This window comes from Meles meles, chromosome 17 (assembly GCF_922984935.1).
Source record: "Meles meles chromosome 17, mMelMel3.1 paternal haplotype, whole genome shotgun sequence".
Classification (NCBI taxonomy): domain Eukaryota; kingdom Metazoa; phylum Chordata; class Mammalia; order Carnivora; family Mustelidae; genus Meles; species Meles meles.
The window spans coordinates 55330824-55337518 of record NC_060082.1 but is presented as its reverse complement, the minus strand read 5'-3'; the positions used below and the strand labels follow the sequence as shown (position 1 = coordinate 55337518).

The window sequence follows — 6695 nt, the reverse complement described above, 5'->3', positions numbered from 1 at the left end:
GTTGTCCTTCTAACCATGAAGGCTCCCCAGAGGATGCCACATAGACGAGGGGGAGTGACAACGAAGTCAGAGCACGCGACCTCCCTCCCTCTCCTGCTGCTGAGCGCTGTCATCCCCCGACCTCCTCTCCCGCCCCCTCATTTACCTGCCGCTTAGTTCAGTCCTGTGTCTGTGGAAAGCGCACCACGGCGAGGCCAGATTTCAGAGGACCCGGCCAAGTGGCTGAGGGGAGTCAACGGAGGAGGAAGGTCAAGGGACGTGCCTGGCAGAGGCGAAGGCTCCTGGGGCCGAGAGGAGTCGCTGCGTGGGAAGGTGTATCTGAATGGCGGCCGGCCCCGAGAGGTTGGTGCCCCTTCTCTCTGCGGTACAGTGGGCTGCTGGGTTTTTGCTGGAAGCGGGAGAAAATATTACAAATGCTGCTGGCACCTTCAATGGGGCTTGGACTTGCGTGCGCAGAGGGGTTGTTGCGGTCTGATGGGATCAGGCTGGAAGACAAGGGCTCTCCTTTCCCGCTGACCTTGGCCAAGGTCATTTCTGAGCCACGAGGGAGGACGAAATTGGCTTGTGCCTCGGTGGAAGTGGTGGACACTCCTGGGCATCCAGGCTGGGAGAGGTTGGCCCCAGTTGACTGAGTGAGTTGATTAACGATAGAGCAAACATTCCACGTTGGTCTTTCATCACCTGCCGAAGCCGGTGGCACCGGTGAAGAGTTCAGTGGCCTCTCAGGCTGAAATGGTCAAAGACGGAGCCACTAGAGAAGCTGGGCCGTAAGGAATGGGTGCATTTCTGTGTTTCTCCTGGAGGAGGTAGAAATGGGCTGAGCTCAGCAGGGGGCAGTGTTTCCGAGACATCCAAGACCCGTCATGTGAAAGGGCCACTCAGTCCCCTGTTTGGCCCCTTGATGGGCCTGGGCTGAGAGAGTGTGGCGGGCGTCTTCAGGGGATGGCGATAGGCTTGGTGAGTTGGTGACTTGGCAGAGTAGCCCCGTCTATCATGTTGGCCTCCTTGCATATTTGGGGTCTTCAGAAGTCTTGTTTCTTAACCCCAGCATTCCCACACGTTTTCATAGCAGTAGAGGATGGCTGGTAAAATCGAACACCCCTGGAAGCCTGGGTAGGTGGAACGATGGGCCTGGACAGCTCCCCATGATTTTGTTTGCGCATTGGTTCCCATCATTGGTTCCCTCTGAGACTGAAGTCCCCTTCGTTTGTGCCTGGCAGGCCATTATGGGGCATTCCTATCTATCGGGGAAGTCCTCACTAAGTTCTATTTGCAGAAACTAATTCTGTCGTAGTCTATCCATCCTTAGATCTGCAGAGCAGGGGTGTCTGGGTGGCTCAATGGGTTAAGCCTCTGCGTTTGGCTCTGGTCATGATCTCAGTGTCCTGGGATCGAGCCCTGCATCAGGCTCCCTGCTCAGTGGGAAGCCTGCTCCCCACCCCTCCCCCACCCTGCCTGCCTCTCTGCCTACTTGTGGTCTCTCTCTCTGTGTCAAATAAATAAATAAAATCTTAAAAAAAATCTGCAGAGCAAATGGCATATGGGATGGGATTGGGGTGTGGGCAGGAGACAGGGAAGGCTGCACACTTATGGTAAAAAGGAAGGAGGGAGAAGATACTTTCATGCCCTTTCTTTGACGAAGACACAGAGTCTGATAAAGCCTTACCTAGGGAAATAGAGGAATGAGCTGTAGCTCCGGATGCCCTTCCATCCTGTTACTTCTCTGCCCCCAAGTGACCCTTTCCCTCTCTACAGTGTGTCTCAACATCCTAATATGTTTCTTATTTGTGGCCGATTGCCGCACCACACCGAGGTCCCTGCCTCCCCCTGCAGAAGCTGACCTGGGGCAGGCATGCTCTGTTCTGCTCCCTGGTATCTGGGTAATGTGCAGGTGATGTGGTCTTGGGCAACTGGGTGCTTCCATCTGCCTGATACTGGGAACAACGAGGGTCCAGCAGGGGTAATGCGTGTCCAGTGACAGGCGTGGTACCTGGGGCCAGAGACCAGACTGTGACTGGGGGCGGGGGCCTGGCTGCCCCTCAGCTCCCTGGTGTCCTTGCTGTGCCTGCTGGCTGCTCTTTTGGTCATTCTATCACCTCTATGAGCTCTCAATTATCCTTCTAATAAATCTCTTTTCTACTGAAGTTGGAGTTGCTTTCTGTTGTTGGCAACTGAGAATCTTGACTGAGAAGCAGCCCCCAGGAACCCACAGTGCCCTTTCTGCCTTTTCCTAAATTCAGAAGCCCTTGGTGCCTGCTGCTCTTTGAATTGGATTTATGAATCTTCTCTTCCTATGGTATAAGCTCCTTGGGAGAAGAGATCATGTTAATTTTTCCTTTCCCAAGAGTACCTATCGCATTTTGTTTGCTCTGTAAATATTTATTGAATAATGGACAAATGGATGACTGTGTAGCTAAGTATGTATATTAGCTATCTGCTGAGACACAATGAGTACCCTGGAACTTAGTGGCTTAAACCGGCAATAAACATTTATTATCACACAGTTTCTAGGAGTTAGGAATTTGGAGGGGCGTAGTTGAGTGTTTGTCTCCTGTGGTTTCAGTTAAGACGTTGGCTGGGACTGCAGTCTTCTGAAAACTGGACTACATCTGGGGAGTCTAGTACCAGGATAGTTCACTCAGGTGGCTGACAAGTCAGTGCTGGTCATTGGCAGGAGACCTTAGTTTCTATCCATGTGGCCCTCTTCATCGGGCTACCTGCATATCTTTACAACATGGCAACAGGCTCTCCTCAACGCAAATGAACCAAGAGAGAACAAAGCCCAAGTTGCCATATCTTTTATGATCTAGCTTCAGAAGTCACACTCCTTTATTTCCATGATATCCTATTGGCTACACATGTCAGATCTAGTCCGTGGGGAAGGAAATAGATAAGGGTGTGACCACCAGGAGATAAGAATCATTAATGCCATCTTGGGGGCTCTCTACTGCCACATGGCTCACAAAGACAGCTGGAAGTGGATTTTCAGGGTCAGGTCCTTCCTTAGGCAGATACTTTGGAGATCACGGAGGGAGCTAAAAATGACGTTGGCCTTCCTGTCCTCTCAGATTAGCCTTGCCCAGGGTCTTCGCTTTCAGTTTCCTGATGTGGTGAGTGAGGCCCATCTAATGACACCCCGGGATCCACACTCTGATCCTCAGAGGTCTGGAGGTGGGCAGGGCCATTGGGGGCTTCACTTAGAGGGACCTCACCAGAGGCCTCTCGTTCCCCATCATTTACTCCTCTTGTGGGGATTGGATGAAGTTCTTCTCTTGCTGTTCTGCTCTAGGAAGGTGGAGTTGTTGAGTAGCGTCCCTTTAAAATTCATGTCAACCTGGAACTTCAGAAGGTGGCCTTACTTGGAAATAGGATCTTTGCACATGTCATTAAAGTAAGGGTTGAGGGGAAGACCTGCTGGATTAGCGTGGGCCCTAATTCCTGTGGAAGTGTTCTTCAATGAGGCAGAGAAAGACACAGGGAGACAGCGATGGAGGCGACATGAAGACGGAGGCAGAGATCAGAGTGTATATACCAGTTGTAGATACCAGATGTATCTACCGGCCAAGGAACACCGTGCAGGCTCCCTGGGCGAGAGGTATCGTCAGCCCTTCCTCAGAGCCTCCAGAAGGAAGCCAGCCCACTGACACCTTCCTTTGAGATTCCCAGCCCCTGCATTGCATGAAAATGAATTTCTGTTGTTTTCAGCCTCCCAAGTTTGTGGTGATTTGTTACAGTAGGCCCTACCTTGGCCTCTAAGTGTTCAAGAGAAAGGAAGAGCTGCACGTCTTTCACTGTAAACCAAAAGCCAGAGATGACGAAGCTTAGCGAGGAAGGCATGTTGAAAGCTGAGATAGGCCAAACACTAGGCCTCTTGTGCCAAACAGCCAAGATGTGAACACAAAGGAGAAGTTCTTGAAGGAAATTAAAAGTGCTGCTTCAGTGAACACACAAATGATAAAAAGTGAAACAGCCTTATTGCTGATCAGGAGAAAGTCTGAGTGGTCTGGATAGGAGATGCGACCAGCCACCACATTCCCTGAAGCCAAAGCCCCATTCAGAGCAAGCCCTGAGCTCTCTTGAATTCCATGCAGACTGAGAGAGGTGAGGAAGCTGCAGAAGGAGCAGAGGCTGGTTCATGAGGTTGAAGGCGAGAAGTTGTCTCCAGAGCATACAAGTGCCAGGTGAGATGGCAGGTGCTGAGGGAGAAGCTGCAGCAAGTCATCCAGAAGGTCTAGCTCAGAGAGTTCCTGAAGGTGGCACACTAAATAACAGATTTCCAATGTACACGAAACAGTCTCCTTTTGGGAGAAGATACCATCTAAGACTTTCATAGCTACAGAAGAGAAGTCTATGCCAGGCTTCAAAGCTTCAGAGGACAAGCTGACTCTTGTTAAGGGCTAAACCAGTTTGCGACTTTAAGTTGAAGCCCATGCTCCTTTTGCATTCCAAAAATCCTAGGACCTTTAGGAATTATGCTAAATGTACTCTGCCTGTGCTCTAGCAGTAGAACAACAGAGCCTGGATGACTATGCGTATGTTTACTGAATACTTGGAGCCCGCTGTTGACACCCATTGTTCAGAAAAGAAGATTCCCTTCGAAAGATTATTGATGATTGACAATGCCCCTGGTCCCCCAAGAGCTCTGCTGGAGATGTACAATGGGATTACTATTGCTTTCATACCTGCTCACACAACATCCATTCTGCAGCCCACGGATCAATGAGTAATTCTGTCTTTCAAGCCATCTTATTTAATAAGGCTATAGCTGCCATAGACAGGGATTTCTCTGCAGAATCTGGGCAAGATAAAATGAAAACCTCTGGAAAGGATTCATCATTCTAGATGCCATTAAGAGCATTTGTGATTCATGGGAAGAGGTCCCCAAGTGTCAACATGAACAACTGCTTGGAAGAAGTTGGTTTCAACCCTCATGGTTAGGACCTCAGGGGAGGAAGTAACCACAGATGTGGTAGAAACAGCAAGAGAACCAGGTGAGAAATGGAGCCTGAAGATGGAACTGAATGACTACATTCTCATGATCAATCTTGAACCGATGAGGAGCTGCTTCTTATGGATGAACAATGAAAGTAGTTTCTCAAGATGGAATCCACTCCTGGTGAAGATGTTGTGAAGACTGTTGAAATGACCACAAAGCCTTGAAAATATTCCGTAAACTTAGTTGGTTAAACAGTGGCAGGGTTGGAGAGGACTGACTTCAATTATGAAAGAAATTCTACTGTGGGTAAAATGCTGTTAGTCAGCATAGCGTGTTACAGAAGTCATTCAACCCATATAGCAAATTTCATTATTGTCTTATCTTAAGAAATGGCCACAGCCACCCCAACCTTCAGCCACCACCACCCTGATCTGTCAGCAGCCATCAACATGGAGGCAAGACTCTCCACCAGCAAAAAGGTTATGACTCTGGAAGCTGAGATGATGGCTAGCATTTTTTAGCAATAAAGTACTTTTAAATTGAGACATGCACATGGGTTTTTCAGACATGATGCCAGTGCATGCTCACTAAACTACAGTGTCGTGTAGGTATAACTTTCACACGCACTTGGCAACAAAAAAACTCATTTGACTCACTTTACTGTGCTCGTCACTTTATTACGGTGGTCTGGAACCGAACTTGCAGTATCTCCGTGGTAAGCATGTACAAAGCTTTGAAAGACTTTTGAAGACTCACCCTGACTCAGAATGCATAGCTGGAAGCAGGAGTGGGGTTTGAGTAGTGCTCTGGGGGGAAGGAGGGGTCTTTCTTTGTAACCTGGAAAAACCTCAGGACAGCTTGCTCTCCAGCTTTATTGAGTAGCCCTTCTGCTACCTTTCCACACCCAACGGTGCTCTGCCCATTGCAGTCCCTGGGGTGGCTGACATGTTGGGCTGGGGCGGGACCAGAGTCTCAGACTGGCTTGCTCCTTCTGAAAAGGTAGAGCGATCAAATAAGATCTGTCCTATCCAACAGCCCATTCATTGACTTAATCAACAACTTGTTGGTTGATTGATTGATTAACTACATTATTAATTCAAGGTTGACCACGAGCAAACGCCACGTGGTTATTTCTTGCCTCTTGTCTAGAGTGTGTCCCTACGCTGCACCTAGAATCAAATGCTTTTAAAAAAAACTGAAGCCCCTCCAGCGAGGTGGAGAGAATCTGCTGTATTAATTCATACCAGCTTAATCATACTACTGTTGGGACCTGATGGATTTTTTCCTCAACTGGGTATTTGCATTTTAAAAGTGAGATCTGGAAAACTCAGTAATTGCTCTCTGGTGCTTGTGTTGTAATCACAGTAGGGCTTCCCCTGTCCTACAGCTCATCCCAGAGCAATGATTTTGCCTAAATCTGTTGGTGACAAGCTAAGGGAGTGGGCTTCTCTGTGCCGTCTCTCGTGGGATAAGACTGGCGCTGGAGACAGGAGAAATCGAGGGAACCCTTTCTGCCCTCGGGCAGCTTCATTCCCAGTGGCGAAGGAGAAGGCTGGGGGTGGGGGGAGCTTAGCCCAGGGCCTCCTCCTTGGGGTGGAGTTGACCTTGAGAGGAGCAGTGGCATCTACCGTCCCTTCCTCTGGGGCTCTTTAGTGCCAATCTGAACAGTCTGGAAATGGAATCCCTGGGACCCCTCCCCATCACTATTATTATAATAAACTCCAGGATTGTAGCCGTGGAGCCTCAGGCTTCAGGAATG

General features: G+C 49.2%; 1 pseudogene; it reads left to right on the top strand.

Annotated features, from left to right (window-relative positions):
- Positions 1–3498: 3498 nt before the first annotated feature.
- LOC123927624 lies at positions 3499–5422 on the top strand (annotated as a pseudogene).
- The last annotated feature ends 1273 nt before the right edge of the window (positions 5423–6695 follow it).